This window comes from Lissotriton vulgaris, chromosome 7, assembly GCF_964263255.1.
Source record: "Lissotriton vulgaris chromosome 7, aLisVul1.2, whole genome shotgun sequence".
Taxonomy (NCBI): Eukaryota; Metazoa; Chordata; class Amphibia; order Caudata; family Salamandridae; genus Lissotriton; species Lissotriton vulgaris.
The window spans coordinates 473,525,876-473,545,231 of record NC_141695.1 but is presented as its reverse complement, the minus strand read 5'-3'; the positions used below and the strand labels follow the sequence as shown (position 1 = coordinate 473,545,231).

General features: G+C 44.5%; 1 protein-coding gene across 1 annotated transcript in view; it reads right to left on the bottom strand.

The window, feature by feature from the left end:
• LOC147701898 (histo-blood group ABO system transferase-like) overlaps nt 1-19,356 on the bottom strand; it is a 621,989-nt gene that overhangs the window by 352,504 nt on the left and 250,129 nt on the right. The gene's annotated exons all lie outside the window — the stretch shown is intronic.

The window sequence follows — 19,356 nt, the reverse complement described above, 5'->3', positions numbered from 1 at the left end:
CCTTGTGAGCGGCAAGAAGCCGCCATTCTATACCTACGCATGCCCATCAGGCTCTAATCGTACCCCACCCCAGGTGCCTCATATTACCTGCGTTATTCATCCAACAACGCCGACTTGGTTCCAACCGATCCCCACTTCACTGTACGGACACTGTACCTCTATAAACCCTTGGATTCCTTTAATCCTGCGCTTGCTAATCAGGCAGCGTAATTTCAGGCTTGCTATACTCTCGTCCTGATGATGATCCATGTATCTAGTTATGGATCGAAGCGTCGTCGACTCTTTAAACAGCATGCACGTTAAACTCATTTGTTAAAACAAGTGCATCACTGTTTAGGCCTAGAAGCTTGCCCCATTATCTGTATTGGCGAAAAGCTTTCAGTTTTGTCTGAAATTGTTTTGTTTATTTGTGATTGTCTTTATGTTTGCTCTTGAGGATACAGGACTGTGTCCCACTCGTTTACTTTCCGAATTATCTTTAACAATCACTTCTTGAATATTATTAAATCATATGTCCGGCTGGACATCCTAAAGTCAATATAGTACTAATTCTGGTCTATATTCATTGTTTTTTCCTATGACTGTTTGTTAACCATGCATATGCCATAATCACACACATGCATGGTTAAGTCACTGCACGTAGAGCTTGCGGATGGACAGATGCAGGAAACAGGATGAGATCCGCGGTGAGATAAGTGGGGCTGGGGGTGAGTCGGGGTCCTTTTGTGAGGCTGGGGGGGGGGTCAGGTTGTTTTGTGGGCTGTGGGCTGTGGGGTCGGGTTGTTTTGTGGGCTGAGGCTAGGTTGTGAATGTTTTGTGGGAAGGGGGTTGGTCAGGGTAGGATTGTGGGCTTGGGGTGGGTTGGGGGCAGTCTACCTTCAGACGGACTGAAGATGGAAGCTGGGAGAGATTCCCTGTGAGGTAAGTGGAGCTGTGGTGGTGGGTTGAGGTACTTTTGTGGGCTTGGGGTTTTGGGTGTTGTTTTGTGGGCTGGGGTGGATAGGGGTTGTTTTAAGTTGGGCTTGGGATGGGTTATGTGTAGTTTTGTGGGCAGGGTGTGGGTTGAGGGTAGTTTGGTGTACTGTGGGATTGGTCGTGGGTAGTTTTGTGTGCTGGGGGTTGGTTGGGGGTAATTTTGTGGACTGGGGGTCGGGGTAGTTGTCTGAGCTGCGGGTGGGTCGGCGTAGTTTTCTGGGCTGGGGTGGGTCAGGCAGTTTGGGGCGGAGTAGTTTTTAGGTCTGGAGGAGTGTTGGAGTTGTTTGTTCAATTCGGGGTTAGGGTATCAGGACTCACGGCAGGCAAAATGGGTAGTCGGGTAGTTTTTAGGGCTTGGGGAAAGGCGGGGAAGTTCTTAGGGCTGGGTCAGGGCTGGGCAGGGTCAGGTTAAGGGACAGGGTTTTAGGCATCAGGGCAGGGGGAGAGCACAGTGCTGGGGTTGGGAGGGGGCAGGGGTATTTGCACCTCAGGGGCGGCGGGGGAAGTTTATACCTTAAGGGGGAGGGTGGCAATCTTAGCCATGCATACCCCTTTACCACGAAAATATGTGGTAAAGGCATGCATGGTAAAGCAATGCATGGTTAAGACACTGTCATTATTCAGACGCGTTGTTAAGGCATGCAGGGTTAGGGATATCGTAGTTCCATCGTACAACCCACTAAAAATATTGACACGAGAAAATAAGGAGGGCAAGACTTCTCTCAGGAGGCAGTGTGCAACAGAAAAAGAGCTGTTAGAAGTATCACTGAGTGAGGGGCTCAAGATGTTCATACAAGTTGGGTCCCTCGAGTATAGCATTTGATTTAGGTGTGTTCTTCCAGTGAAAGTGTGTGCTTTTATTGCCCCTTGTGCATTGTGGAAAGGCTCATGCTCAGTACAACAGGGCTGAGTTAATTATGGAGACAAGTCAAGGATCAAGGTGATGGAGCAGAGATGTTATCTTTTATCTATTTACGACAATGTGTACATGGAAGTGATTTGCAACACCTTTGCACGATAATGACAAAAATGTGTGTTAGGCTCCATGTATGAAGAGACACACCAATGAAGTTGTGATTTAGATACTGCATTGTAAAAGCAAGCAGAATGTTAGAATTAGTTTTCTGATAACACAATAGAGTTAATAGGTTGACTTTAAATCTGACTTTGTAGTAACATGATCTTATGCTTAGATAAACGTGGTGAATAAAACAATAACACAGAATTTTTTTATGTAAGAATAAAATTGCTTAATATCTTAGAAAACTGAGAATAATCCTAGCATGTGAGCACAGACATTGACAAGAAAAGTAGGTGTTAGGCAAGATTATGTTATGAATTGCACTTTGTAAAAGTTTATTTCTGATGTACTGTAAATAAATCCTGTATGATGTATTACCATACATAGCGCTAAAAAGACTTACAAAAATTTTAAGTGAAGTAATAGTGAATGATGAAAAAATTGATGTGCACCCTATACTAAATAGATTGATTGCAAGCCTATGGGAACCTTTTTTAAAGTTTAAACTTGTGTCCTAACACTCAATTGCCTTCTTTCACGTTTGTATCTTACTTACCTAGACTTGCAACAAAAGTGATACTTCCTAGAGCAAATGCTTGAGAATGGACAGACAAGGAATGAGAGCATGAAATTGTCTACTTTCCAAATGCTACAAACGATCATACAACTAAATTACAGTGGTCCTAAGGAAATTGCGAGTAATGGGTTACTTAATTCTTCTGGGTTTGGATACTTTTACCTACTACATCATCTCATCCCATAATGGGCAACCAATGGGACAGAGTGGTCTGACAAATTTGGTGATGTCAAGTGGTGTACACCTTGAATCAATGGAGTATAATTGCCTAAATTTTGTACTAGCGGCGTCACCCCTTCACCCATCTTGCAGTACAGAGACTGACAATTCAGACTTCCAGAAACAATACGAAATCTGACCTAATACTGCGTTCTTCTGCCGGCTGGCATGCTAACATAGCGGAACATTTTTAGCCGAATGAGTTTGTGTAAGAGCAGCTGTGGCACTGACGCAACAGTGCGGACAGAGGCTGCTGAATCTGTCTATCATCTGGAACTGGTCATTTCGATTTTACTTTACTTTCCGAAAAGGGTTGGTATGAGACACAAATTATATTCCTTGAAATTGACTTCATTTCCGATAAGATTTACCTCGGCTGAGGTTCTTATTTCCTTCATATTTGAATCACGCACAGAATTTATAAATGCATATTAAATCTGCAAATTATTTTAAATCTAAAAAGGAATACCAGATAAGATAAATTACTCTGCTGATTCTGCCTCATTAATTGTTCGGGGCTAAATTTAATTTGATTTGATGGTTACGTAAACTAGAGGTGGGATTACTTGGGAGTTTATACGTTAACAATTATCTTATTCCATCCCCTAAATATTCCGGTCTCTTTATATACAGAACAAAATCCATCGGAGGACCTAGGTGGATTTGACAGGGTAGATGAGGTTAATCTAGATTAAGAGAAAGACTATTAAATAAGATCATTATTAAGGCCCAACACATTGATGCTACAACAAAAAGCTATTTGTCTGATCTACTAATTATGAAAAATGATGAGTTAGGCAGTAGGCCTGAGGTTTGTGTTGTGAAAGCCCATTTTAAAGTGAACAGGCATTATTGGGTAATTTGTTATCACTCTGTATTAAAGCTTCCAGAGAGGTATTTTTATACATGGAATCTCACAGACTACTGTTGTAAGCAAGGGTTTTGGCGGTGGATAGCCACTTGACTAAGCTTGAGCACAGAAGGTATGCACTTTAATATTCAGTAAGACCCTCTTTGGTAATACATTATTTTGCTTTGCCACCTGTAATTTTGAATACATTCCTCATTTTATGATTGGAAACTTGACAATGAAGAACATCCACTCTGGAGCACCGTCTGACCCCTGCTCGCCACACATCTTCCACAGAGCCGCCACTGCCATCACACCCGAGCTTCGCCAAACTATCAACTGCTCCCCCAAGACCACCACATTCCCTGACAACTGGAAGCGCACTGAAGTCAACCCCCTCCTAAAGAAGCCCTCTGCAAACTGGATGAACCTCAAGCCCATCTCACTGCTTCCTTTAGCTGCCAAAGTCATCGAAAAGGCAGTCAATACCCAGCGTGCACATTACATAGAAACCAACACCATTTTGGACACCTCTTAATCCAGATTCTACAGCGACCACAGCACCGAGACCGCCCTCCTCACCGCCACCGATGACATCCGTGCCCTCCACGACCAAGGCCACATCCTCGTAGGCCTATCGGCAGCCTTCGACACCGTCTCCCGCCGCACACTAGCCACCAGACACTACGATGCTGGCATCCAAGGAAAAGTTTTAGACTGGATATGATCTTTCCTCTCAGGCAGAACACAGAGAACAAGACTCCCGCTCTTCCTCTAAGAACTGATAAAGCTCAGATGTGTAGTACCCCAAGGATCCTGTCTCAGTCCCGCACTCTTCAATGTTTACATGGCCCTCCTCGCAACCATCGGCAGAAACTACAGGCTCAACAACATCTCCTATGCCGATGACACCCAGATCATCCTCTCCCTCACCAAGGACCCCGACATCACCAGGTACAACTTTCAAGAAGGGATGAAAGCCATTGCAAACTGGATGAGCAACAGCTGCCTGAAGCTCAAATCGCAGAAAACAGAAGTCCTCCTCCTCAGCTCCACCTCCTCCACATGGGACAACACCTGGTTGCCCCCCACCCTTGGAAACCCACCCAGCCCGACGGACCATGCATGTTACCTCTGCATCATACTTGACTCTTCACTCACTATGAATTGACAGACCAACACTGTATCCATCGCATGCTTCAACACCCTCTGCATACTTCACAACATGTTCAAGTGGTTCCCTACTGACTCCAGGAAAACCGTGACCCACCCACTCCTCACCAGCAGACTGGACTACGGCAACACTCTCTATGCTAGAATCAATGAAAAAAACTCCTCCACAAACTCCAGACCGTCCAGAACATCACAGCCAGACTTATCCTCGACATCCCATGATACAACCACATCACCCAACACCTCTGCGACCTCCCAGGCTTCCCATCAAAAGAAGAATAACCTTCAAGCTGCTCACACACGCCTAAAAAGCCTTTCAGAACACCAGACCCCAACATCTCATTGACCAAATCTCCTTCCACACCCACAAGAGAAACCTTTGCTCAGCTGACTTCGTCCTAGCCACCATCCCTTGTTTCTACAGGACCAGAGCAGGTGGACGCTGCTCTCTGCCTCCCATCAGACGCTTTGCTCTTTGCTGCCTGCTTGCCCTAACTGAGCGCACTTGAAACACACGCAGCGCCTGCTATTGGTATCGTTGTGCATTTTTATTGTTGTGCATTATTTTATTTACCTGCCGCCTGCATTATTTCATTTGCCTGCTGCCTGCTTGCCCTGTAGAACGCATTCAGCGCCTGGTATCAGTCACCTGAGGTAATTTATATTTGCGCATACTTTCTACACTGTGGGGAAGTTATCTTGCCTGAATAGTCTTTCCGACTTCTGCTGTACCCTGACTCGCACTCCGGATTTGCCTGAGTTTCGATTCAGCTTCCGGGCTACCATTTTGTGGAGTGTTTACTTGTGTGAGCCCTCCCAGATCCCGCCTCCCTGCTGCCCCTCCCACGCTCCGCCCCCTCCACTATCCTTTTAAAGCACATGCCCCCACGCGCAGCGTCCACGCGTTACGGCTGCGCCGAAGGTGCGCCAAAGGTAAGCCCGTCTACGCCCGTCCGCGCCTGGACCGCGCCCAGCGCCAGTCCCCCTGGCCCTCGCAATGCCCAGCCCTCCCGCATTACCTACGATGCCACCACCCTCCTGGCCCTTAACCCCGGCCGTCCCCCCAACTGCGTCCAAGCCGCTCCTGGACACACCCATGGACCTTTCTCATGCTACTCCTGCTAATTCATCAGCACCGTCAACAACTCCTCTACGATCACACCTCAGATTCCCGACACCAACCACCTACAATGCATCTTGCTCAACACCCGATCGGTCCACAGGCACGCCATTGACCTACGGAATCTACTAGACACCATCTCTCCGGACGTCGCCTTCCTTACAGAAACATGGATGAACGCCTCCTCCGCCCCAGACATCACCATTGCCATCAAAGAAGATTATAAGATCATACGCAAGGACCGCACCGGCCACACAGGAGGAGGAATCGCTATCGTCCATAAGAAATCCATCCACATCTCAACCAGCTCTGACGTCAATCTCGCCAACTCTGAACACCTTCACTTCCAGATCCACGTCGACCCCAAGACCACACTCAGAGGCACCCTCCTTTACAGGCCACCAGGACCCCGCGCACAATTTAGTGAGGACATCACGGACTTCATCACTCCACACGCGCTCCCCTCCAAAGATTACATCCTTCTGGGAGACCTCAACTTTCACCTTGAAAAGAACAACGACCGCAACTCCACCACCCTTCTGGACAACCTCGCCAACCTCGGACTTAAACAACTGGTCACTTCCCCCACCCACATCGCAGGTCACACTCTCGACCCTATCTTCACCTCCAGCAATCATGTCTCCTTCAGCCACACTACGGCTCTCCTCTGGACTGACCACAACTGCGTTCACTTTACCTACAACAAGCCCAAACCCAACAACCACCCCCAACCAACTTTGCAAAGAAACTGGAACAAAATCACCATCGACCAGATCTCCTCATCGCTTCTTCTAAACGCCCCAGCCCACTCCTCAAACCCCGACCAAGCCGCCACCAACCTCACCCTATGGCTATCCAACAGCGCCGACATCCTAGCACCACTGAAAAAACGACAAAGCAAACTTGGCAGCAAGAAGGGTCATGGTTCAACGATGATCTTAAGAAATCCAAGAAACTCTGCCGCTCCCTTGAGAAAGTAGTGAGTTTGGAAGGGTAGCTGCACTCTTGTTAGATGAGTTTAGTAAAACGTTAATCCGGTATGTGTGCTGTGCTGGTATATAGCCTGCAAACTATGGAATATAGAGTGAATTTGGCCTGGTTGAGAACCAGGACACCAGTACGCACTACTTGATTAGTATTTAGACGTTAGTACATTTGTTTATTTTTCATCAAAAAATCAACTTAGATCAGCAAAACAATCATATTCATGTTATATTTGTTAAGGCACATATTAAATTACAACATATACATAGATATCATCAGTCTTATATCGTACACCGTAATATCAATACATTTAGTGTCAACCCAATGCATTTCGGGGCGCGAGCCCCTTCGTCAGGGGTCTGTATGTGGATGCCAAGGAGAGAAAAGAAAGAAAAAAGAATCTAGTTACTATTGATGCACTATAGAAAATGAAATGGAAGCTCTATATAATTAATGTTTCTTACCGCAAACTAGGTGAGGTCTATTAGAAGTTATATTCTTGGATGAATGTTGGTATAATCTACATGACAACAAGAAATACTTATGAGTATGTGGAGAATAATAAATAAATAAACCGGTGCCCGATATAAATGGAGCGTAATGTTACCTGTGCGTTTGTATTTGTTAAAGTCTGTGGGGGTAGATAAAAGGTAAAAAGGCAGGGTCAGGGTTGAAAGAGGTTTTCAATGCTTACGTTACATGAACCTCAAAAAGGGTAAATTGCAAAAAGAAGTAATCGTATCTACATCAATTCTCACCTCATATGTGCTTCTTTAAGTCAAAGAGCCTGTGCAGAAAAATAAAAGAGATTTCTAATAAATGCTGTGAGATAGCAGCAATCGCAGTGAATAAAGACTCCACAAGTGTAGGAGTTTACCTGAGGGTTCTACCCTGTAAACATCGAACTCTGCAGGGGCTCGATGAAAAGGTAAGACGATCTGCCAAAAGAAAAAAATGAAAACAACGACCGGTAAATTGCTGGCCAGCGTGCAATTCATTCAGATCACAAAGCTGAAGGAGAGCTTAGTGAATAGATAAAAGAGACGTCTTACCGGAGCAAAAAGTATACTGATCCCGTCTCGGCGTTTTTCCGAATGCAAACGTGAAGGCAGCTAGTCCTTCCCTTATTCGATGATTATTATCGCGGCTATCGAGAACGGACTAAGGTAGTTCCGAAGCAGACGTGAAGGCGCCTGGTCCTTCTTTTGTTATCGAGATTGATTTTGCCAATACCGATCTCGGGATAGTTTTTATTTTAACTGCTTAACAAAGGCACATCTTTTGTAACCACGTATCATACGAATGCTCTGGAAATAGAGGTGGCACTCTTCAAATTCATGAGAATTCTAAGGCTAAAATATTTCTTCACAACCCTCAATACAATCACAGACGACATGGCAACAGACAGACGGTTCAAACCAAAGAGCAACTTCATGCCTCCGACATCTCACAAGACTCTCGATACATTTGAAACCCTAGTAAAAGCGGATATGAATAGGATCCAACTCAAAAGGAAAAACAGAAATCTCACTAGAGCAGAATACAGTGCCCTTCAAAGACTAGCTAACAATAAAGATCTGACATTCCAAAGAGCGGATAAAGGTGGTGCGCTAGTTCTAATGGACTCAATCTTCTATACACAGAAAGGAGACGAACACGTAAACGACAACCAAACATATACTAGACTGGAGCAAGACCCCACAAAGAACATGACACAGAATCTAAATAACATTCTAGACAAAGCGGAGGAGTACAATTGGATTGACAACTCTACGAAACGTTACCTTCAGCAATCTTTTCCACGCAGACCAAAAATATACTTTTTACCTAAAGTCCATAAGAGTCTTAGCAACCCCCCCTTCAGGCCAATTGTATCAGGATGTTCCTCAATATTCGAAAACCTCGGCATCTTTATAGATGCACACATGCAACCATTCATGCAAAAATGGATCACATACATAGAAGATACATCAGATTTTCTGAGGAGCCTAACAGAAATCACAAAAGTAGACAATGAAAACTGGACATTATGCACCATAGATGTAACCTCGCTTTACACATCTATTCCCCATAAGCAAGGGTTAGAAGCGATGGAATGGGCATTACTTAGATCAGAAATACCGGAAGAACTGAAATACTTCATACTGCAACTACTTGAATTCTGCCTCTTGAACAGCTACTTTTTATGGAAGGAAAATTTCTACATTCAACAAACAGGCACAGCTATGGGATTCCCAGGAGCCTGCGTCTACGCGAACATCTTTATGGCGAAATTTGAGTTAGACTTTATACTAGAAGATCCAACATGGCAAGCTGGATTAGTCTATTATAAGCGCTATATTGATGACATTTTCATCATATGGAGACGCACACCTACAGAACTACTACAGAATATCAAGAGTCTAAACCTGGCCAATCCACGAATACAATTTACCCACAGTATCAGTGACACGGCGCTCCCTTTCCTGGATGTTCTTGTAGAACTTCAAAATGGAATAATCCAAACCAAACTATTTAAGAAAGAAACAGACAGAAACACGGCACTCCTCTACAAGAGCTTTCACCCAATTAACCTCATAAACAATCTCCCAATTTCTCAATTCATGAGGATCAAAAGAATATCATCCAATGAAACAGATTGCAATAAAAGTCTGGAACAGCAAAGACAGAGATACTTGGACAGGGGCTACCCAGAGAAGTTGCTAGAAGGCCATTTAGAAAGAGTCAAAAATATACCCAGGAAGAATTTACTGCAAAAAAAGACCAAAACTGACAACAAAAGGATGGTATTTGTGTCAAAATACTCATCTGTGTCAAAAGACATACAAAGAATAATCTCCAAAAGATGGGAAATCATAACAGCTGATAAAGATTTTGAAACACTCTTCCACGACAAACCACTGTTCGCGTACAAAAGGTCTCAGAATCTCAAAGAATTATTGAATAAAGCTACCAATGACGGCATGACATCTAAAAGAACACATAAGGGAACCCAGAAATGCTACAATTGTAAAAACTGTAACAATGCCATTTTAGGAGACATCTTGCTTCATCCACGCACGGGTGAAAAGATAAAACTAAGGCACACAACAAACTGCAATTCAGAGCATGTGGTTTATTCCATAAAATGTCCATGTGGACTTTTATACGTTGGAAAAACAGACAGAAAATTGAAAATCAGGCTGTCGGAACATAAAAGCCGTATTCGCAACAAGAACATCACTGCACCCCTGGCAAAGCACTGGAACGAAGCAGGGCACTCCATCGCCCAACTAAGATTCCAAATCATTGAAATAGTTCCCCAAAGATTGGGTATAGACAATGCCAAAGTGCTAATCCAAAGAGAAACATTCTGGATTCGAAAGCTTCAGACCCTCATCCCAAATGGATTGAATGATAAGTTAGATCTTATATGTTTCCTATAGACATCCAAATCTGAGAAGACCGCATATTATCACTACCCTCATTGTGACATCCCCTTAATACACATTGGGTATGGTCTACCATACAGTTACACCCACTTGACACTCTATCATTAGTCTCTCACAAAACGCATTTTTCAACGCACTTGACCACCCACATTTATCTTCATCTCATTCTGCATAGCAAGTCCTTCTTGACATACTCAGGTTTAGTAGGACACCATTCATAGAATGTAAATAGGCAGGACTATTCATTATAATTCATTTTAATTCATTATATTCATTATATTTTATTTTGCATGATACAAAAGGAATAGTAATTGTTGATTGAAAGCTATATGATGTAAAATACCATAGGTGCAGAGACCTGACACTTTTGAACAACCAAAACTCTGCCACACGTTGCATCATTCACTTTTCTCTTATCTTCTGTGTACCTTGATAGCTGTTTTCTCTACATGTTTTGTTTCCCATTATCTTCAACCTATAACTGGTGCTTCTGGCGCCTATATACTGAGCCTACCCACCACTTCAAGATGGCGACCTTAGCCATCTACTTTACTGCACTAACAGTAGACTCGCAAATTTAAGGTTTTTATAAACACCTAATTTCGTGGTGAATCTGTTCACTCGCCTATAACCTCTTAACCACAACTTTGCAGTTAAAATAAAAACTATCCCGAGATCGGTATTGGCAAAATCAATCTCGATAACAAAAGAAGGACCAGGCGCCTTCACGTCTGCTTCGGAACTACCTTAGTCCGTTCTCGATAGCCGCGATAATAATCATCGAATAAGGGAAGGACTAGCTGCCTTCACGTTTGCATTCGGAAAAACGCCGAGACGGGATCAATATACTTTTTGCTCCGGTAAGACGTCTCTTTTATCTATTCACTAAGCTCTCCTTCAGCTTTGTGATCTGAATGAATTGCACGCTGGCCAGCAATTTACCGGTCGTTGTTTTCATTTTTTTCTTTTGGCAGATCGTCTTACCTTTTCATCGAGCCCCTGCAGAGTTCGATGTTTACAGGGTAGAACCCTCAGGTAAACTCCTACACTTGTGGAGTCTTTATTCACTGCGATTGCTGCTATCTCACAGCATTTATTAGAAATCTCTTTTATTTTTCTGCACAGGCTCTTTGACTTAAAGAAGCACATATGAGGTGAGAATTGATGTAGATACGATTACTTCTTTTTGCAATTTACCCTTTTTGAGGTTCATGTAACGTAAGCATTGAAAACCTCTTTCAACCCTGACCCTGCCTTTTTACCTTTTATCTACCCCCACAGACTTTAACAAATACAAACGCACAGGTAACATTACGCTCCATTTATATCGGGCACCGGTTTATTTATTTATTATTCTCCACATACTCATAAGTATTTCTTGTTGTCATGTAGATTATACCAACATTCATCCAAGAATATAACTTCTAATAGACCTCACCTAGTTTGCGGTAAGAAACATTAATTATATAGAGCTTCCATTTCATTTTCTATAGTGCATCAATAGTAACTAGATTCTTTTTTCTTTCTTTTCTCTCCTTGGCATCCACATACAGACCCCTGACGAAGCGGCTCGCGCCCCGAAATGCATTGGGTTGACACTAAATGTATTGATATTACGGTGTACGATATAAGACTGATGATATCTATGTATATGTTGTAATTTAATATGTGCCTTAACAAATATAACATGAATATGATTGTTTTGCTGATCTAAGTTGATTTTTTGATGAAAAATAAACAAATGTACTAACGTCTAAATACTAATCAAGTAGTGCGTACTGGTGTCCTGGTTCTCAACCAGGCCAAATTCGCTCCCTTGAGAAAGCCTGGAAAAAAGACCCAACCATCAGCACCAAGGACGCCTTCAAAAACGCCACCTGCATACACCACCAACTGATCCGAAAGGCCAAGAAAACCGCCTTCAAGGAACGACTAAATAACAACGCCCACAACAGCAAGGAACTTTTCAACATCGTCAAGGAATTTACCAATCCCTCGGCCAACTCTAACGACATCACCCCCTCTCAAGCCCTCTGCGACTCCCTAGCCTCATTCTTCCACAACAAAATTGCAGACATCCACAACAGCTTCGACAACCGACCCGAAGACCAACCCACCCAACCCCCTGCAGGACCCCCACCCCCCTTGAACATCCTCAAAGACTGGAAGCCAATCTCCACTGAGGACACCATCCGCCTGATGAACTCCATCCACTCAGGATCCCCCACAGACCCATGCCCTCACCACATCTTCAACAAAGCAGACTCCATCATAGCACCGCACCTCCGAGACGTCATCAACTGCTCCTTCAAATCTGCCACCTTCCCGGAAAGCTGGAAACACGCTGAACTCAGCGCCCTTCTGAAAAAACCCACAGCGGACCCCACCGAACTCAAAAATTACCGCCCCATCTCGCTCCTTCCATTCCCGGCCAAAGTCATCGAGAAAGCCGTCAACAACCAGCTCGCCGCCTTCCTCGAAGCCAACAAATCCCTCGACTCCTCACAGTCCGGCTTCCGAGCAAAACACAGCACTGAGACCGCCCTCATCGCAGCAACAGACGACATTCGAACTCTCCTGGACAATGGAGACACAGTCGCCCTCATCCTCCTTGACCTCTCTGCAGCCTTCGACACAGTCTGCCATAGCACCCTTCTACAGCGCCTCAGAAACATCGGAATCCAAGGAAAAGCACTGGAATGGATCACCTCGTTCCTTACCGGAAGAACCCAGAGAGTCCGCCTTCCACCATTCAAGTCAGAGGCCACGGAAGTCATCTGCGGCGTACCACAAGGATCCTCACTCAGCCCCACCCTTTTCAACGTATACATGAGCCCCCTCGCGGCCATCGCCCGCCAACACAACCTCAACATCATCTCCTACGCGGATGACACTCAACTGATCCTATCACTCACCAATGACCCTAGCACCGCCAAAACTAACCTACACGAAGGAATGAAAGAAGTAGCCAAATGGATGAAACACAGCCATCTGAAACTGAACTCAGATAAAACAGAAGTCCTCATCTTGGGTACCTCCCCCTCCGCATGGGACGACTCTTGGTGGCCAGAAGCCCTTGGAAAAGCACCCATCCCGACAGACCACGCACGGAACCTGGGCGTCATCCTGGACTCCTCACTTTCAATGAACAGACAAGTCAACGCCGTCTCCTCATCCTGCTTCAACATTCTTCGCATGCTCAAAAAAACATTTCGTTGGATCCCCACCGAAACTAGGAAAACGGTCACCCACGCTCTGGTCACGAGCCGACTGGACTATGGAAACACCCTCTACGCCGGGACTACCGCTAAACTCCAGAAAAAACTCCAACGAATCCAAAACGCCTCAGCCAGGCTCATATTAGACATCCCGCGTAAAGAACATATCTCTGGTCACCTGAAAAACCTCCACTGGCTTCCCGTCAATAAGAGGATCACTTTCCGGCTCCTAACCCACGCACACAAAGCACTCTACGAAATCGGACCAGAATGCCTCAACACACGACTGTCCTTCTACACCCCCTCCCGCCAGCTTCGATCTTCCAACCAAGCCCTTGCCACTGTACCTCGCATCAACAAGACCACCATGGGAGGTAGATCCTTCTCCTACCTAGCAGCTAAAACCTGGAACTCACTTCCCACTTACCTTCGCCTTACCCAGAACCACCTAACATTCAGAAAGCAACTTAAAACGTGGATATTTGACAAGTAATTCCCAACCCCTCCTTAAGCGCCTTGAGACCCTCTGGGTATGTAGTGCGCTATATAAATTCTCTGACTTGACTTGACTTGACTACCTCGCAGCCAAGAACTGGAAAGAACTCCCCCTTTACCTCTGACGAAGCCAGACACTGCACCAATTCAGAAAGGACCTCAAGACCTGGCATTTTCGAATGCCCACACCCACCCCGCCTCGGCCTTGAGACCCTTACAGGTGAGTAGTGCACTCTACAAAATCCTGATTGATTGATTGATGTTTGCCTTGTGGAAAGCTTATGTTTAATTCTATAGGTCTGATTAGATTTTGGTGACAAACCAATGTTACAGGCTACAGGCTTAATTGGTTCACTGTGAAAATGTATATATGTTTGATGCCTTTATTAATGTGGATTGGAATGCCGGAGACTAACTCAGCAACACTGTTTAATAATGTTATTGAATACACAGGCTGCTTACAGATTGTGCTCATTTTGATACACTCGTTTGTATCACTGTAGCCTGAGCACTGAGCATGTTATTTTGCACCCCACTGTCACTTATGCACCTGAAAATAACTTCTTTAATTTATTTTATTAAAACATTGTTTTTAAAATACATTTTGTTAACCATGAGCTGCTGTTTAACTATTATATATTAGTGACAAATGTTTCTTTAAAACAATGCTAATTTAACCAGGTCCCTATTGCTCCCAGGGACACCCTTGTGTTATGAAACATGGAATGTAGAGGCAGCAGAGTTGGGTCCCTGAGTTTATCTATGCAGTGGTTTGGACTCAGCCCACCACAGAAAAAGTTGCATGAAACTGAAAGATGATGGCCTATTGAATTCCTCTATACTGCAACATTACAGAGAGGGGTGGTTCCAAGGACAGCAAACAAGACAAACCGTAGAGGGATAAAACCATTAAGGCCCTGAAGGGTGACTAGCCAAGGCCACTGTGCTTACAATTGATGTTATCAGAAGGTCCATCCGATATTGATCGAGAAGCTCTGTTGGATGGTGCAATTCGGCATTATAGAATGAGCATGGTAAGCAGATACATTGTATGGCATGGCAGGTTTGATCGAAATTCTAGTGGCAATAGAAAATGATTAAGTGCTGTGTCAAAGCCAGGATTGAGTCCACTGCAGGGCAGAAGGTGCAGGGCGATGGAACTATGTAAATGTTTTGTAACTTTATTGGACAGTGAAAGTCTTGAAATTGTTCAACAGGAAACAAGTGGAGAAATAGATGTCTGAAGAATGCGCTAGGAATATAAGAGGTAGCTAAAAACCTGCAGGAGTGTATATAAGGGCACAACAATTAAATCTGAGAAGGTCCATAAGAGAAGAGATGAAGAAGGGAAGCAGCTGTGCAATATGCAGAGAGATAGCATTGCCTATTGAAGGTAGGACTTTAAAAAGAAACAAGACATGTAGGGGAATCTCTAGGAAAGGAAGAGATGGAGATCATCCATTGATGAAGAAACTATCTGGCTCATTCTAACATTTGAAAACAGATCCACATAGCTCTTACTACGTATTTGTATTTGGCTTGCCACTCAATCAGTAGCATGTATGGTGTCCATCTCTACAAAAGTTATCTGCCTGTATAATACTCTCTAAGTTTGAAATGAAGCCTGTGTAAAGCTATTTTCTTAAACTCTCTGAACCAAGCTATACTCGGCTGGTGAGCCCATAACTTGTTCTCTGCGTAACTGAGCCAAAGAAGCCAATGTGTTAAACCAAGGCAGCTTTGCTTTGCAATGATAGGTGTATCCTTCAAGTTTACCCAGAAGTATCTATTGCCACCCTGCAGCTTTAATATTTATAGGTAGAGTCGTGTGGCCTTCATAGGATTATAAAATCTGCAAAATTACTCCTTCACAGACAGCACTCAGCTTCTTGTCAAGCTAAAGGGTAACTGGAAGACCCTTGCTGGCTGACTTAAAGAAAAATGAAGGATAGCTTGTTGGTTTCACCTCTACATTGCCTAAATGCAACAACATTTCTTCCCTTTAGGTGCCAGATTACCCCTGACCACTTTAGTCTACAAAACTGAGGTCAAAAATGTTGGCCAGTAAAATGTCCAAGGAATCCCAAGTTAACAATGTAGAGAAAACACGCATGTTCCACCTGTTGTCTCTTGGATTATTGCAATGGACTCTACAAAGGTAGAACTCCTAAAACCCAGAAGGCACTAACTGCAGGGTCTGGTTGCCCTGAGGCTTTCTGAAGCCATGCCACTTCCACAGATGATCTTTGCATTGTTTGCATTTAACTGTTGACTGGGTTCTTTGTCGCCCACCATGGAACTAGTTTCTTTACACTCTCTGACTTGATTGTAAACTAAAATGCCTACTCTTTTGAGCTACAGGAAATGTCCATTCTCGGGTCAGCGCCTAGTATGTAATTGTTAGGGCTCCCGGTTTTCCATTTTTATGGATTTTTACATATAAATACAGGTGGAAAACAAGCTTTCCTTTATCTGTATTTATATATTAAACCAGGAAAATACTAGTACAATTTGCTGTGCTGCTGTGCTCCAGCAGACCTGTCTACAGTAACACAAAATGCTTTTATTGATGTCCCAGCCATTTCCCGGTGCTCCGCCCCTCGAGTGAGGTCTTCTTCATTGACATCAATAGATTCACACCCACAACCATCTGCTTTCTCTCCTCCTTAGATTCAGCTTCACGGGCACACATAGTGCTGCCAGCTGCACCCGAGTACTTCACAGGTCTTTGAAAGACCATTTACTTGTTAATGAGGCTTCGTTGTTCTTTCACTCCTTCTTAGAGCCCCTGCCTCTTCACTCTTTTTTTTCTTTTTGTTAGGCCAGTTCTAAGAGCACTCCAAGAAATTCTAAGAGGTAGTGGTCCCTTGCTTGCATAAAGCTCTCCCCCTTGCCACTGTGGTCGAGGAAAGGAGTACAGAGCCTGGGTCTATCAGTTACAATAGCATCTTCTGTTTTAAAGTGCATTTATTTTTTGCTGGTGGACAGCAGCAAGCTGTCATTTGCTTACTTGAGTGACTGCACCTGTCAGGCATCTTTTAAACGTATTCAAAGATTGGACTGTATCCAGTTCTGCAAATGTTTGCTATAGTGGTGCTCCTGTTACTGGAGAAGGACTTTCAATCTTAAACTAAAAAGTCTGCCATTATCTCTACGGCACCACAAAACACTTCCTAAAGGAACACCTGCCTGTGTCCCCAGCACCCTGCAGCTTCGAGTCAGACCTGATCCCCCAGAATCACTGCACTAGAATACTAAAAGTAAAGTTTGCATACAACATCCCAAGCAGCTATGATTCTAGGGGGCGCTCCCACCCTTCACCGATGAAGGGACTGAGCACCTCCTTCTGTGATAAAGGACTCACGCCCAGCACTCTTCATGTCGGTGTAACAAAAGCACCCGATGGAGACAGTGCACAAGTGGACCCAGGCTGAAGTATATCTCGGAGGCCGAGCAGAGGGCATCGGAAGGGACACTCACCTAATGCTGGGATGAGTGGCACCTACACAACGTTAAGACAGGGCCACCCACTGGTCCAGAAAGAAAAATCTCAGGGGCAAGGTGGAAGCAAGGACCGCTTGCATGTTCTAGGGAGGGGGTACCGATACTATGAAGGGCAGGAGGGATCGTAGTACAGGTTGCCGGGGGCCTTTGTCAGCAGTACCCTTACACTTGCATGCACTGTACAGAGCCTGGATTGGGCAGGGACCACCTGCATAGTGCATTTGGTCCAAGGGGGTAAACTCCCTCACAGTGATGCCACTACTAGGGGAGAGGGAGATATGGCATGGGTAGTAAGTATTGCAAGTACCCCCACAAGGGGGGTCCCCTGGTGAGGACAGTACTCCCCCACCATAGAGGAGGTTGCAATACCCCCGGGTCCATGCACGGTGCAGTCACACAGCCCCCGGCTTGTGGTGCTCCCCAGGCCGCAGCCCCCTGGGCCACTCGCTGCTGGCCGAGCAGATGAGCATCATCGGCAGCTGCAAAAAGAGCGTCAATATGACTGAGTGCGTGCCGGTGCCCAGCTCTCCGAGCACGTCGTCGAGATCGTAGGCCGGCAAGGCTAGTACGGGGAGCTGGGCCTGCCTCTTCACTCTGCCGATTGCTGAAAAATTAGCCCCCCCCTGAAACTTTTATTAGCCCCCCCACCCCCCAAAATTTCACTCTAGTTGCGCCTCTGAATGTGGGTCCCTTCCAAACTGTTTGACTTTGATTTTAAATAAACCCAGAGCTTCGACAAAGACTGGCAAGGGTGCAGATCAGTTTTTGTTTATTGCAGGTTTGAAGCTACCACCAACATCAGGGCCTTAGACCCGGCCAAATTATCTGTTTTCTGCTCATTTGTAATTTGCAAACACAGTGAACGCTTTTGGAAAGTCCTTCATATGTGTCATCGTACACTTACGCCCTCATTAAGAGTGTCCCAGTAAGTTCCAGTGTCTGTGGTAACTCCTGTTACTGCACATATCAGATTATAAGTTTTGCATTTTTTATTGTATCCAGTAAATACGGGTGGGATAGAAACCCATAAGCTGGATACATTTCTGCATGCCAAACAGCAGACATTTCTCAATGGAAAAATGGCAGGTGAATAATGGTACATGTAGATTTTGGTGTGTACGCTCCAAACTTCCAATATGCGCCCCATTTTAGGGGCAAAACTCAGAATAAATGATCATTATTGCACGCAATAACTTCCGTTCACCTCTGTGTCGGTTTTAATCTTCTGCACACACAAAACATCAATCCTCATAGTGATGGCTAGGGACAGCTTTAGTTCTGGTGGGGCACAATTGGGTTGCAGCTGAAGGCAGTGTGAGTTTCTCTCAGCGGGGCAGTATGGTGTTCAGTGGGGGAGAGGATGTGGCACTCTGCCGATGACAGAAACTGCAAGGCTCTGAGAAAAATGGCTTGTGATAGCAATTTTAAGCATATTTGGGACATCCTGCAAATGACAAAGTTTTCAGATGAATGTATAGTGTTGACAAATAACAACAGAGCGCATGTGTGCATTGTCAATTTAAATAAATGTTGAAAAATACTAGCTGTAGCGTCGTCTTTTGCTTGTGGCAAAAATAAATGTGGATAAATACAGGAAAAATGCCTAAAAAATAAATATGCATAAATATAGACGGAAATGGCAAACAAATAAATACCATAAAACCGGGAGCCCTAGTAATAGTGTGCTGCAGAAGTGTCATTACATTTGATTAGATGAGATTATCTCTGGATATTGTTACAATTGGCCAGTGGCAGTGAGAGTGTGGAAATGTATCTAAAAAGGGACTGA